Source organism: Camelus dromedarius, chromosome 7 (genome assembly GCF_036321535.1).
Source record: "Camelus dromedarius isolate mCamDro1 chromosome 7, mCamDro1.pat, whole genome shotgun sequence".
In the NCBI taxonomy this organism is placed as follows: domain Eukaryota; kingdom Metazoa; phylum Chordata; class Mammalia; order Artiodactyla; family Camelidae; genus Camelus; species Camelus dromedarius.
In genome coordinates, this window is record NC_087442.1 from 57,148,438 (window position 1) to 57,164,925 (window position 16,488).

The window sequence follows — 16,488 nt, forward strand, 5'->3', positions numbered from 1 at the left end:
GGAACTTAAGATTAAGTTGAGATTTGTTAGATGCTCTGAGGAAGAAAGGATGGGAGAGTAACAGCAGGTTTAGGAATAAGACTCAGCTAGGGATTCAGAGGTGCCCATTATTTTCTTCCTGTCCACATATGTCCTCCTTGGAGAGCTTTTCCATTCTGAGACCCTCTGCTCTATATCCCCAGTAAGTGGCTCCTGGCCCATGTGACCCAGTTCCCTGGCATTAAATGATGAGAGTGGGCTAGTAGTTGACTCAAGATGAATTAATTAGTATGTCTTTCCTTTAATTTTGGAATTGAGTTACAGACAGCTATTTTTATTGGGGTCATGATTAGAAAAACTACACAGAGATGTGATTGGGACCTCTAGTTCACACATAAACAGAGCCACTCTGGAGACAGAAGAATTGAAACAGGTACATAGAGAAAAGCAGAGCTAAGAGACCATGCAGGCCTGGAGAAAGATACAGCACAACAACTGACTCTAATTTCTGGTTCTTGTACTTAGCTTGGCTCCCATGCCTGCCAATAATCCCTGACTCCTGAACCTTTCCCAAAAATCGCCTCACTTTGTATCTCTTTTCTTTTTAACTAAGTTGAATTCTGTTCCTCATATCTAAAAAACCCTTTGTATCCAAAAGATTATGACTATAGCACTAAGAAAGCCTGGGGCTCAAAGAGTTTTAATGACTTGTTTAAAACAAACTATTTCCATGTTCCAGGCAATGACATTGCATCATATGTGAATAAAAGGGTCACTGAAGATTTTATTCTATGTATATGGAAGGTTGAAAAAGTGTTTTAAGAGGAAAGAATCTGACAGCTCTGTGAGGAATGAATGGGGGAAATGGTCTGAACATTTGATTAATAAAGTTGATATACTCACAGCACAAAGCAGCTTTAGTTTTGATTTCACAATCAGCTGCACATTTCATTTGGGGAAAAATTTTAATTACATCATGGAAACAAAAAAAATTAAAGATATATAAGAGATATATGATTGAAGAAGTAAAACTACTAGTCTACAGAAGCACTAGTGTCATGACCAAAAAAAAGGAGTCATGTTAACCACCTAGACCAAGACTTGGATCCCAAAAGTATCCACTTCCTTGCCTCACCACAAGCAGAATCACTATTTCCTTGAACAAGGAGAGAAAAATCTCTGACCTTTGGTTCCAAATGGTGAATTACGAATGTCATCTACTAGCACTCTAGTATGCCTGTCATACTCCAACATCCACTCTCCACCAGCACCACTGCTCAATTGCCAGGCTCCACAAATCCCTCCATCATTGAGTTCTGCTATCTCTCTCCCTCTCCCTCTTCCTTCCTCTCTCTCACATAGCCACACACTTTGAAGCTAATTTCTTTTATTGTGTTATTTTTAGAGATAACAAAGTATATTATCGATATTAATTTTCTTCATGATCCAGCCATTCATCTTAACTTTAGAACAAGGGCCTCTCTACACAAAGGAAATAGAAATAGTTTTTAAATGTTAATGATATTTTTATAAGGAAAAGATAAAGGACAAAAAATCTACTCTTAAGCTTTATAATTCTAACAGTTTAATTAGCAGCAAAAGTAAAAACGCATATCCTGTTTTATTTTGCCCATAGGATGCTGTTATTCTCTCAGAGAGGCAGTTCTGATTGTATTAGCATATCCTGTCAGGTGTCTAAAACCCAAGTCATTACAGAGTTTTCCTAATCTTGGGAAATGCTGCTGCTCACCTTTAATAAGAAGTGCTCTCCCAGGAAAAAGACTCCCAGGTGGAGAAATCCAACACTAGATGCAAAGCAGAGTAATTCTGCTCAAGATGGCCTTGAGATGGAACCCATTCATGGATTTTAGCATCCATGAAATTGGAGGAATAAGCATAACTTGAAAATGGTTTTATTTTCTTTTAGCAAGCAGAATAGTACTTTCTTGCTTTGTTGCTTCTTGAAAGTTTTTGGATCTTCAAGGGGCATTAAAAGCTAGGGAACGGAAAACAAAAACTGCAGGCAATTGCCCAGCTAATGTGTGCCCCGTATGCAAAGTCGAGAAAAAGTAGAACATCTTCAAAGAGTGTAATCAGCTTGAAATGAGTGGTAAAAATTCGATTATCTACCAGTGCAAATGTGTGCAACAAATTGCCATCAGCCATGTATGGCTTAGGAACCTATCTGCTACTTTCCAATCACTTTGACTTTAAATATTAAAAAAACCATCACAAAGACCTCAAAAATATTTTTTTCAGGTTTGTCTATGCCTACCAAATATAGTTTTATGCACTATTTATGAACTTCAAGTAAATTCTCTTCCTAACATAATTACCCTTCTAGTATTAAACTTAAATCATTTTAAAGTAATTTTCAAGGTATATTTGTGGGATGATAATTGATGTTTCTTGAAACAAGAAAACATGAAAATAAATAAATGAGATTTCATAGTCAAAAATTTCAGAAAACTGGGTAAGCAAAGGTAAAGAGGTTTCTTTACTGATGGATATCTTAGACTTTATTGGACCAATATGTCTTGTGAGCCTCCATGGTTTTTCAAAGTCATCTGACCATTGAATCTTTTTTCCAGGAGTATTACAAGAGAATACTTTTCTACATTTCCCTAATAAAAGTCGTATTAAGTATGTGTGGCCAAACAGTAATAGTAACACACAACCTCTATTATACTTCACTGGATTTTGCTTCTGTGTTTGTGTTGTTTCACTTTCGTTGCTATTCGAGTATGTTGCAGTAACTTAGGTAGAGCCAATTCTCAACATTATATCAAGAGACTTCTAACCATATGGTCCAATTATTCAGCCTGGAATTAATAAAGTCAGTAATATTTGAGGGAAATACTAACTTATCATGAGGTCCATTATGACCAGTATTTCCACAGTTCAGCTCCATAACTTATCTTTAACCCAAATCCACTTCCAAGTTTTTCCAACCAGAATGTGGAGTAAATTCTTTCTAAATAATTATTCTCAATCCAGCCACTCTGTGTATTACCTAGGTTAGAATAATTGATAGGGCTATATTTTGTCCCTAAACCTCTAGAATTTTCAATCTTAAGTCACTCAGTTAGTAGCAAAAACACAACGTAATTCAAAACCACATGAAGTTAATGCTCTCATCTTCCCAGACCTGGTAAAGTCCCTGTAATATCACTACAAAATAATCACTATTTTCTTCCAAAATGTGACAAAATGCAATTAACTTTTCTGTATTTCACTGGTTTTGTTACTGATTTTTTTCCATTATGGTTTTAACTTTAGAATAGATGGAAACCATAAGAGGCTAGGGCTTTTTATATGTTGTGTTAATCGATGTATCTCAAGTGCCTGTAACAGTTCCTGGCATTTATTAGACAGTATAAAATATTGTTGGGTGAATGAATTAATTTTAGAAAATAAACTCCCTTATCTCTGTGATGTGAGAACCCTCTTCTAACTATTAGAAGTAAAAAAAAAAAAAAATTCAACAGAGGCAAGGGAGATTGGCTATTCTGATTTTATTCAACATCAGGTAGCTCATTGAGATCCCAAGCTTCTATAATAAATTCTATCGTTCACAACTATAAATGATATGCCAAGTGGTAACATCTTGCTATTTGAAATACAAATAAAATTGTCTTTTGCCAACCAAATGTGAAGTATCTCAATGTATCTTGGAATTTTGGGAGGTTTACATCCCTCCTTGTAATCACTGCCTCAAGTTTTCCCATCAATTAGTTCAGCTTGTCTTACTATCCCATTTATACTGTCCCTTTCCTTCACTAAATCATTCCAACCTGGAAAGCATCTTGATTCCTTTATTTCTCAAAACAGCCCCTGATGTAAGGCTATGTCCGCAATTGACTTACTGGAGATCAGAGTCAATGGATGAAATTCACATCACAGTAGAACAAACAAGGATCACTCTGCATTTTAGCTCTTAAAATTCCTTTGGCTACCCAACTACTAGAATGTGCAACTAGACATTCTCTTAGCAAATTCCTGTGCTGTCTTACAAAAGGAAACTCAGAAAATAAAATTAAAATATAGAGAAAATTAAATTTAAAAATTACCCTATTGGCCTACCATTCTTTTTGTATATAGGGATCCTTATGCAAAGTCGTTAAAACTCTTTAGATTCATTGATAGTACTTTTTCACTTAAAATGTCTTAAACATTTTCAAAATTGCTATATTTTAGTATTTGCACAATAGTCCATTGGTAAATATACTATGATTAATAATTCTCCCATAGATATTTAGCTCCCATCTAATATTCTTCCATTGAAAGTAACACTTCCCTGAGTATGTTTTTAAATTAAATTTGTTCAACATTTAAGACTGTTTCTTTAGGATTCATCTTCAGAATTGAAGTTAACAAGTGCAAAAATATGAACCTTTTTATAGCTCATATTTATTGCCAATTGCTTCTTAAACAGTTGTATTTTTTCACATTATGATGTTTAAAACTTTACTACATCAGCTTTTTTTTATTGTTTGATCTGAACCAAATATTTGCTGCTACCAAGGCTATTGAACTGGAGAATAACAGCTAACACAAAGCCTTTGAGTTTGGCATGAGATCAGTGGAGGCCTCTGAATATCTTTTATCTTCCTCTCTTTGACTGAGATGATCTGCTCTCTTAGAGAGCAGTCACCTTGCAGACTATGTTCCCCAGTTACTAACAAAACATTGTTCTTTAGAATGATGGTCTTTGCTCACTGACATCTTTGCCAAGCTATATGGACTGATACGGTTTTCTTTTGTAACATATTTCTATCAGCAAAATTATACATATTTAATGTAAAAATCAAAAAGAAAATTCTAAGACATTCTTAATTACTTTTAGTGTTCCCAGCTAGCAATAATCTCTTAACATTCAGTACATTTCCTTCTGAAAGTATTAAAACATAAAATGGAACTCACATACTGTTGCCACTACCACAACAACCAGGACCATATCTACAAAGAGCCTACAATCCTGAGTTTTTCAGGTAACATAATACAATGAGACTTTCTCATGCCACTAAATACCTTTTGAAAATACAAATTGAAAGAGCATAACATCCAACAGCATGGATTACACCGTAATTTAACAGTTCCGTTATTAGACATTAAACCTTTTTTTTCATTTTGCATGGTCTTCTTGCCTGATAAAAGTATATGAACATTAATCTTTGTACAGAATTTTGATTATCACCTAAGGATAAACTTAGATGAATTTCTGAGCCAAAATGTATCAGCATTTTTAAAGGATTTCAGTATAGACTTCCTAACTGTCCTTCAAAAGACTTACACCAATATACCCTCCTTGCTCTAAGAGAGACAACTGATGGCAAAGATGGAAAGAGTAAGTAAAAGATTATAACAAGTTAATATTTATTAATTCCCCTCTATGAGCATTTGGGAAGTACTTTATACCAAAAAAAAACATACTCACATTAAGTCAATTTTTGCTGACTGCTCATGAAGTAATTTGCAATAATTTTTAAAAAGCATTAAGACTGTCTTTAATTTTTAAAAACTAAAAATAGGCTTAGCATATCATCCAGAAATCCCACTCCTGTGCATATATCCAGAGAGAACTCTAATTTGAAAAGACACATGCACTCCAATGTTCACAGCAGCACTATATACAGTAGCCAAGACATGGAAGCAACCTAAATGTCCATCGACAGATGACTGGATAAAGAAGCTGTGGTATATTTACAAAATGGAATACTACTCAGTGATCAGACATAGGAAATAATTTTATGGTTATCAGAAAAAAGGGGGTGGGAAGGGATAAATTAGCGAGTTTGAGATTTGCAAATGTTAACCACTATATATAAAAATAGATTAAAAGAACAAATCTAGACCAAAAGATGCTTCTTATAAATTTTTTGTTTCATTTTGAAATTCATTAAAGACAAGAGTAAAGCCGCAGAGTGTACTATTTTCTTCCAAGTTTTACCTAATATTATTTCATAGAATTATTCAGCAAAAGTTCACATAATAAAGATAAGTATCTTGACCTTCATGGACAAAATTACACAATCCATTATAATAAGCAAAGTGAGTATATCTTCAAAATGTGTGAAATACTTCTAACATCTCTAGGATACAATTATATATAAAAACACATGTTTTAGTAAGAAAGCAGTTTTTCTTTTTAAAGAAATTAATAGCAAGGGAACTACTTTTTACCCAGAGCAATACTGAATGGTATAATCAATTCATACAAACTCATTAAGCACATAAGCTATATTCTCAATATTGTAGTAGATTCTACTAAGTTATAGTAAGCGATCAGATGAGTATGCAGTCTGGTGAGACAAGACTACACCAACAACTAAAGGTTCAACACTATAGACCTGTATGTCAAAAGAAATGACTCAGATATTAAAAAAAAAAAAAAAAAAAAAAGGGAAAGAAGAAATCAGGTAGTTTGCATATTTGTTAGTTCAAGTCAATCCTAAATGTCCAAGAATGAAGTGTTTTTAATACTGTGTTTTATAATTTTGAAAAACATTTTCATGTATATGTCTATCATTCTCATAGCAATCTATCTACTATCCCAGATGATGCCACATTCGTCCTTTAGGTATTAACACCTTCATTTCTCACTGAACAAAATATTATGGATTAAAATAATTAATTGTTGCATAAGTTCCAACAAAGGAAACAGGTGTAGTTTGCTTATTCAGCTTACAGATAATTTATAGCATAATGCATCTTTACTAGTATCATGACCAATGTAGCGTCTTTGCAGAAGGAATAAGAAGGTGAAATGATATACATTAACTATAGCTTTATATTTTTTAAAAAGAGATGCATATTACCAGCACATACCATCTAGATATGTCTGCACATTCACTATAGTAACTATGTACCTACAAAGAGAAATGTGCTATTCCAGTCATCAAGAAAATACCAGTTTTATATAAAATGACAGAATCACACGGGAATAAAAAATCACTTATTACCCACATTTAAATTACTGTCACCAATCCTACACATGTATGTCCATATCTACCATTCCAACATGGCAGAAGAGACTGATGCCCTAAATGAACACTACTGCTGACTGACTGGGGAACATTAATACGATCTAGGATCATAAACACTGATTAAATCCAGGGCTTCAGAGTCAAGGCAAACTTTGGCTACATCAACCAAGTTGGGCACCTCATCAACTCAAAATTGATCTGATAATGCAACATGCTTCTTCCTTTTCATACTCTGGTTAAGTAGACCAAACCCCAAATCAGCATCCAGGCAGATGATTTATAACAAAACAAAGTAGCAGGTCATATAAAAGCCTCAGGTCTTATTCATTCTCACCTGTTAGATTTTTTTTGAGATCAGCTTTAGCTAAGAGTTAATCATATTTTATTTTAATTCAAATAATGTTAAAACAGAGGGCTTTTTAGTAATCAATAACCTATCGTTTTTAGTGTTACTCCAATTAAAAATTTCTGTGTCTACTTACAGTTTTTACACTTCGCAACAAACCCTAAAGCAGATTTTTCTAAACTTGCTTTTATTCCAAGTTTCTAATCTTGCTCATAATCCAGGCAGTAAAGGTTTAGGAAGTGTGATTAGGCATTACATTCTAAAATGCCACGCACAGTCTTAACCTAAATTGACTGTCTTATTGCAGACAATTTACAGATTTATACATCAATCTTGAAGCCAGACAGTTTCATCTCTGGCTGTCCACTTGAGGAGCCTTTAAAAACTACTGATGCATGGGCTCCACCCTCCAGATTTAAGTGGTGTGAGGTGGGGGGTCTCAGTATCTGTGTGTGTGTGTTTTTTTTAAAGCTCCCCAGCTCCATTGTCAAATCTACTATGCAGGTGGTTGAGAACTACTGGTTTAGACTAAAGGTACATTTCTGGACAAACATGGGCAGTCATTTATGAGTGAGTTTGGCTCAAAAATCTTAAAAGACTATTTGCTTGCTTTTGTGGTAAAGTTAAACAATACTGTGTTGTCATTAACATTTTATTTGGATTCTCAGGTTAAAAGATATCCTGTGCTACAATCAATAGCACCTAGCATTCATGGACTGTCTACTATGTGTAAAGCACCATACTGGGTTACTTTATAAACTTTAATTTATTTAATCCTTATAACCCTTGGAGGTAAGTATTATCACATCTATTTCACAGATTAGGAATCTGAAACTTGAGAGGTAAAATGATTTACACTAAGTGAAACCGTAACAGCTTAAAAAGCAAATCCATAAAGAATATCTATCCCAACCTCCCCCTACTTTCCAATTCGACCACCAATTTCTTGCAAGTGATTCTGGCTTTGTATCTACTAATTGTGGAATCAAGACCACACATTTCAGAGTGTGTAAACTGTACTCCTCAATTAATTAATATCAAGAATTGAATACTGACCCAATTGTCTGTATTTTGACTTCAAAAAGATTTTAATAATGGGAGAAAACTTTAGGTAAACATCCTCAAAAACTCCTATTAACTAATTTCTTCCCCTCTTGGAGGACTTGAATCCAAAATGAGATGCTTCCTGCCTGATGAAGAACAGTGGAAACAGAGCTATTTGAAGCCATAAATATGCTTTGGAGTGATGGTTTACAGGATTTGTTTGTACATAAATCATCTCAGAAACAGAGTTAAATCCTATGCATTTCCATACACTTTCTCAGCTACCAGTAAAGAGCAACTCTGAGCAAAAACACTCATTAAAAAAAAATAAAATGAAAGGACCCAAAGTAGTAAAATTCTCTACTATCAACTGATACACAAAACGTGTTCAAAAATAAAAATCTTCCCTCCAGGCTAAATGTTCCACCAGCCTAGCTTCAGCTAAGAGAGGTTGCTTGACCCATAAAATGTCATGCAAATGAAAAGATGAAGCTCTTTTGAGTAAAGCCCTTATCGCTGAAGTTATGAAAATCATGTTCAGAGAGGTTGTATCATCAACTTATTCCCTTCCTGTTTCACAAGAAATAGCTTTTCAGAAATCAGCAGCAGGTTTATGTCTATTTCCTTCACAATCTTCAGTAAAGAACCTCTCACATAGTAGTTTTTAATCTACTGGTTAGTGAAAAAATACATCAATCTACATTTTCATCTTCAAATATCAAGTGAAAGAGAGTATTTTTAGTATCTGTAAGAGAGAGTGGTATTCTTCTGTTCATATCATGTCAGAATTTTTCTAGAAAATTGATGCCACATCAGCACCTTATCACAAAGTTAAAGAAATGAACTGGATTCAGGTTCAAGAAAACCACCTGGCACAAAACATTGTAATGCAGTCCTTTTGTATGACTCCAAACTAATTCATCAATCCAGTAAGAGAAAATATATCTCAGTTATTTTGAATAATGTAAGTTTCTTCATATTAACATGCTTAAGTTGTTTTTCTTTTCACTTTTCAATTGACTATATTGACCTGTGTACATGGACTTTGCATTGTACTTAATAAGAAATAACACCACAGTGGAAAGGTTAATGGAGCCAGAGTCAGAACACTCAAGTTCAACTTCCAGGTTTTGCTAGGCCTGTGCCTTGATCCAATGACATACCCTAACACCTCAATTTCTTCTTCTCTCATATTCTGTTATTAGGGCCAACCTAATATCAGTTGAGAAGACAGCCCTGATAATAAATTACACATAAAGAGTTACAAAATTGAAAGACGCTATTTCCCATAGCATGATCCAAAGAAATCTGGTCCCATGAAGTAGTCTGTGAAAGAAAGGACAGCAGTAAAGTAAGTTTTGAAAATCGTATTTTTATATTTGAATGTTCAATATTTTAAGAAATCTCATGGTCATAGTGAGGAAACCTGTAAAACTTAATTTTTAGCTCAGTATTTCCCCAACTAATTTGACCATGCTACTTTTTGACTGTGAGAACATCACACATCACAATCAGCTCGTCAGTCAAACCTAGGCTCTGCCTTTGGAAAATATCCAGGATCTGATGATTTCTCACTGCCAAAATTGCTATCACTATGGTCTAAATTTGAGCCATCATCATTTCCCATCTACATTAACACAGTAGCTTCACACCTGGCCTCCCTGCTGCCACCCTTCCCCCTTCTATTCCATTCTTCACAGTGTAGTCAGAGTGGTCCTTTTAAAACATAAATCACATCACATCAGTCACCTGCTCTAAACCCTCTGCAGTTGCCTTCTGCTTTCATAGGTAAAGTCCAACTCCTGTTTTCTTAGCTCATTTTCTAAGGTTTTTCCAGTGTTCACTCTGTTTCAGCCGCTCAAGTCATTCTGCCTTTCCCTAAATAAGTGCACCAAGCCAGCCCTTGACTCGGGCATTTACAATTGCTTTTCCCTGTCCATGGAATGCTCTTCACCTAGATATCCATGTGACTACCTCCCTCACGTTCTTCAGAGGTCACCAGAGAAGAGCCACTTTTCCAAACCACAACCATATTATTATGATGATAATAATAATAACAACAACAACAACAACAATAATAATAATAATCCTCTACACCTTCTCTCTGCTTCATTTGTCATGGCGTTTATTACTACTGGACATATTGTTTTGGTAAATGCTCTCTTTTTCCACTAGATTCTAAGCCACATGTGGGCAGAGACCTGTTCTGTATTGTTCACTGCTGTATCCTTAGGACCTATATCAGCAAATGACACATAGCAGGCATTCCATAAATTTGTGTCAAATGAGTAAGTCAATACTTAAGTGAAAAGTTAGGCAGATAGCTCAGTACAACCCCTCCTCGGGCTCCATGTCTCACTCCAAAGACCCAGAAGGCCTATCTTTGGAAATTTAGGGGTTCTTAGAATATACTTGCCAACCATGACACAAATCTCGAAATACTATTTTTTTTTTAACAAATATACAACAAGGAGCTCCCAAGAAGAGTGGGGAAAGTATAATTAGAGTGTAAGTGAAAGAGTTTTAAACTTGACGCCTGATGAGTTAAGTTCTACTCCCACAGCGGGGCATTTCCTTTGACAGTGGCCCTATAAGATATCCTAGACATTCTATTCCTTTCAGTGTGTCACTGCTTGGAAATAAGTTCTATATTTATCCATAAACTGTAAAAACATGACTGAAAAGAGAGGAAAAAAGAAATGACTCAAGTTGTGAGCTGAAAACATTATTTATCCTTAACCCTCTTTCCATCTCCTTCATATCTCTATAATTATCCCTCTAATCCAAAACCATTATTTATAAAGGTTATTTAAGCCAACATAAAATTAAAGATTTATATTAGATGGAAACCATCATAAAGGTCACAGAATCCTCCCTGCATTTTAATAAATTACTTTGTCCTTCAGTATAGGTATCTCTATATTAAAACTTGTCTGTTTCCGAATCAGTGTGCTAGGACTGCACCTTCCACAAAACAGATACCAACACATTCTATCAAATGAATGAAATAATATCTAGCAGATGTTAATTTCAAGTCACATAATCAACTGTGGAACAAATGTAATTTTACCTTTCTATAACTTAATTTTTATTGTAAGCCCAAAGTCTACCATATGGAGAATACTAAAATCTCAGCCAACTAGAACCAATTTCACTCTATCTAGGGGTTTTTCAAGCCTGTTCCCAAGGTTGCATAAAAGTTTCAGCTGGTGTTGGGAAGAGATGTCACCTGATTCTCATTCATCATCAGCCCACACTGGCCTTCCAGACACACATATCTTATCTGGGCTCCAACAGTCAGGTCTGGTTGATTGCTCCTGGAAATTCCTATCCCAACCTCAAGTCCTCATGGGTACATTGGGCTCTGTCACTCTTGGATACAAAAGAAAACTTTCTGCGGTTTTCGGGACACTTGTTATACCCCATTCCCAGGAACCTTCATACTCCACACAGCTATCTCAACTTTACTGCAAGGCTTGCTGCTTCCCTAGATTCCATCCCAAAGTAGGTGCATTCTATTCTCAGATCCCCGAGCTGGAGAGCACAAGGCTTATTCTCAGAATCACATGGGGACCCATAATCTTGCCTTCCAATACTGAATTCCTTTTCTTCATAGTGTAAAGTAAGGGGCACCTATTCTGAAAGAGAGGAATCAGTGTGGAGGGACTGGCTCTGTATAATCTTAAGTTTTTCTATTATATATGATGTAGAGTTTGTGCTCTAATGCTCCAAGGCCTCCCTTTTTAATATATTTAAACTAAAAGAAAACAAAACAACAAACAAACTTTTTTGGTCAAACCCACTAGCTCTGCTAAATTTTTAAAACTCAATTTGCAGATGCAGCCGAGTATTAAATGTGGAAAGCTGTAGTTGCCTAAGGAAACCCCAAGTGGTCCAAACAAATAGATGTGTGTAATGGGGGGGGGGGGTAGGGGGGTAGAAACAGCATTTAATTCAAAAGTTCCTCCATAAGTAATATCTGACAAATATTGAATGAAGGAAGGAAAAACTTGTGAACTAAGGAAAATTAAGAACTGCATTTGTAAACTCAACTAATCCCTTAGTTTTCATAACTTATACAAAGTTAAATATTATAAATATTATAGTCTTAAACCCGTGTAATTTTAATGATATTTTAGATTTTCCCTAAAATCTGTGGAAAAATGAAAAGGCAGAGCTCAGGCTCAGTTAACAATGGTGAGTTCATAAATTATTTATAAAATGACAGAATTTCAGCACGATCCTACTTAAACCAATAGAGTACAACTTGCCTTCACACATACAGGTTCTCTTAAAGAATATTAATTTTAAACATGAGCAAAACCATGAATAAGAGAAAAAAATAAAACAAGTATCACCAGTATAATCAAAAAGGGCAGAGTACAAGAGACAAAAGTATTACGGATTTTTTAATCCCTGTTTTTACGTTTAGAGCCAGGTCCTTAAAAAACTTGAGGAAGTAAAGCAAGAAAGTGGTTTCCAATTTTTTTGTCAGTTTTAAAAACAAGACACAGCAAAAGAAAAACAAAGTACGTCAGAAAAGAGGACTGAGCAATCCTTTCCAATATCCCCACCCTCTTAAGCTTTATGCATAAAATACCATATATTTTCATTTCCCCTCCGGGGGAAAAAAAGCAATTTAAAGCCTATAATAGAAGGGCAAAAAAACATATTAAGAAATGACTTAAACAGCTGACCAAAAACCAGATTAAAATTACTCGACTCATTTTTGAGGAAAAACTGAAGCCATATCCTGAAAGTTCAGGAAAGTTTCAGGATTTCCCTGAACAGAGATTTCCGACGCAGGTAATGGGTAATTCAAAATGACATTACAGCTCTATTCCTCCCAGACCTACAACTTTCCTAGTCATCCAGCTCAAAGACCGCTCTGGCCTCACATCAAACTAACTTCACAAAACAAGTGAAAGTTGAGGAACCACACCGGCTGCCATAGCCGGTTGACTTGCCCGCGGAGCGGACTCGGAGGGGTCCTGAATTAACCAGAGAAACAGCACACAGGTTCAGAAAAACACATGGATTCAAGGAACTTTTCACCTCTTTTTCATATAATCATACTATGTCTCTGTTCATATTAAATGTGCTTATTTTGTATCTAAGTTTTTTCAATGCAATTTGAAAAATTTAAATATCAGGGTAATAGAGGTAACAGCTGAAAAAGCCAAACTCTCAAGTCATGGAGAAGGGATTTGATGTATTGTCCAGGAACCGCATTACCTGGGACAAGTTACTTGTCTCCAAGCCTCAGACTCCTCGTTGCCACAGGGGCCCAAAAGACTCTCTACAACCTCCTGGAACACGGACACATGGAAAAGGCTTAGCATACTCAACGGCTCGTCCTTAAGTGTTCACTTATCAGAAACTTGCACCCCTTCCTCTTTTGGGTGAGGAAAGTAGTTACAGTAACAGTTGCTTACCTCTCTTAAAAACGTAGGACAGTTGGTCCCTGACAGCAGCGGAGAAAGATCCTGAACTCAGCTCCTCTCGCGGACAAACCGAGTCTACAGCTACGCGAGGAACAGTTTTCTCAGGGAAAAATCCAGAATCTGACAGAGCGGAGCCGCTCCTTCAGGTCGGGCAAACCAGAGGGAAAGCACATCAAGGCGGGCAGAAAAGCCAGAGACAGTCTCTCCATGGCGACTCAAACTGTGAGGGAACTCAAAACCGGGAGCTCCTCCTCCACGTCGAGCGCACTAACTTCTAAGACCTGCACCTGAGAGACAAGCTCTTAAAAAGCCTCGCTGGGGGGGAGGGGGGAGCCTGGCTTGAAAAATCCACGGAGATCCCGCCCACAGCCCACGAGACCCACGGACATTGGCGAACTGAAGAACAGCTTTTAAAGGGCCCGCGCACAGACGACCTGCCACCCAGGTGCCCGCACAGAAGCGGCCCTTGAAAAGCCGCAGACTTTTGTGAAGAAAGCTCATTTGCTAAATATAAAGCAACTGGACTGAGGGCAGCGGCCTGCTGGGATCCTCTCGGGCGCCAAATTCAGTAAAGTAGGAAGGCGCCATGTTTTTGGTTTTGTTTTTTTCCTCATTAAAATCATCAGTAAAACGTATAGTGTTTACGCAAATTGATATGAGGTAACCACTAACCAATTCCCTGTAAGTGAAGAAAATTCAAATATAATCAGTCACTGTGAAGAATAAACAGTCCTTGCCTTTTCACTACATAAGCTGCTCTGTAACAATATAGTCCTGAGCCTCATTCCATGTTTTGGTTTGAGTGCTGCCAGTTTGCAAAGTGTCTCTTTGGTGTGTGCCCAATAAACTTTTATTAATTACTACTTCAGGGATTTATCGTTCTACTTCTGTTATTTCTTAACTTTTGGCAGGTCATAACAAAAGAGTGGGATCCAAAGAAGAGCTCCAGTGACTGAGACTGGTGAGCAAGCAGGTGCTTGTACCCACAGAATCCGCTGTGGTCACGGCTTTTTTCTAACCCTGGAGTTTGAGGGCAATTCTCTCGTGGGCCCAGGCTTCACTATCTTTGCGTTTTGGTTTTTTGGTGAGGTTTTTTTTGTTTGTTTGTTTGTTTTGAGCTCTCTAACTTTATTGTGCCTGCCTATATTTCTCTGTTAAAGCTTCTTCATAAGTCCCCCTATTCTGTTTGAAAAGGAGAACATGTGATTCCTTGTGTTTCGAAGCAACTATTAAGAAACAGTACCCCTCTTAGTTATGACCTCTCATGGAATCCATAGGTTCCACCTGGTATAAAACTCTTTCTCCTCTTCCCTCAAAAAACTCCTGCTCTCTCTCTGTCTATATACCCCTGTGGACCAAGCTCTTGTGCCTTTTTGGAAAATGGGTGCATTTTCTGATAATATGAAATTGTAGTGGCCACTTAGAGGAAACTTTAATTTAGTTTAAAGTTTAACTGAACTTTAATTTATCAAATTTTAACTTGAGGGGCATTCTTGATTGGAGAGAATCTCAAACCTCTCAGAGACAACAGAATGCTGTCTTTGGTATGCAGAAGCTTCAAAAAGACAAAGTGACTTCAAAAATAGTTCTAAAAGCATGAAAAAAAATCTTTAGAAAAAAACCTTTCAATAAATGATGTTGGGAAAAGTGGACCACCAAGTTACACCATACACGAAAACTAACTCAAAATAGATTAAAGATTTGAATGTAAAACCCGAAATCGTAAAACTCCTGGTAGAAAACATACGTAGTAAGCTCCTGGACATCAGTCTTGGCGATGATTGTTTGGATCTGACATCCAAAAAGCAAAGCCAAGAAAAACAAAAATAAACAGATGGGACTACATCAGCAAAAAATCTCCTGCACAGCAAAGGAAACCATTTACAAAATGTACTAAATGAGAGAAAATTTTGTAAATTATATATCTGATAAGGGTTTAATATCCAAAATATGTAAAGAACTCCTACAACTCGGCACAAAAACAATGTTCTGGTTTTAAAATGGATAGAAGATCTAAGTAAACATTTTTTTGAAAGAAGACATACAAATACCAACAGGCACATGAAAGATGCTCAGTATCACTAATCATCAGGGAAATGCAAATCAAAATCACAATGAGCTATCCCCTTATACCTGTTTAATGACTATTATCAAAAAGACAAGAAATAACAAGTATTGGCAAGGATGTGGAGAAAAGGGAATCCTTGTGCACTGTTGTGGGGAGTGTAAGTTGGTGTAGCCATTATGGAAAACAGCATGGAGGTTCCCCAAAAGTTAAAAATACAACTACCGTATGATCCAGCAATTTCACTTTTGGATATTCATCCAAAGAAACCAAGATACCAACTCAAAAAGATATATGCACCCCATGTTCATTGCAGCATTATTTACAATAGCCAAGATATGGAAACAAGTGTCCATCAATGAATGAATGGCTAAAGAAATTGTTTTATATATTTATATTATATACACACAATTGGCTATTATTCAGCTATAAACATATGAAATCTTGCCATTTGTGACAACAAGTATGACCTTGAGGGCATTATACTAAGTGAAATGTCAGATAAAGACAAATACCATATAATCTCTCTTATATGTGGAATCTTAAAAAAAAAAAAAGGGGGAAAAGCAACAATAAACCAAGCTCATAGATAAAAAGAACAGATTGGTGGTTGCCAGAGGCAGT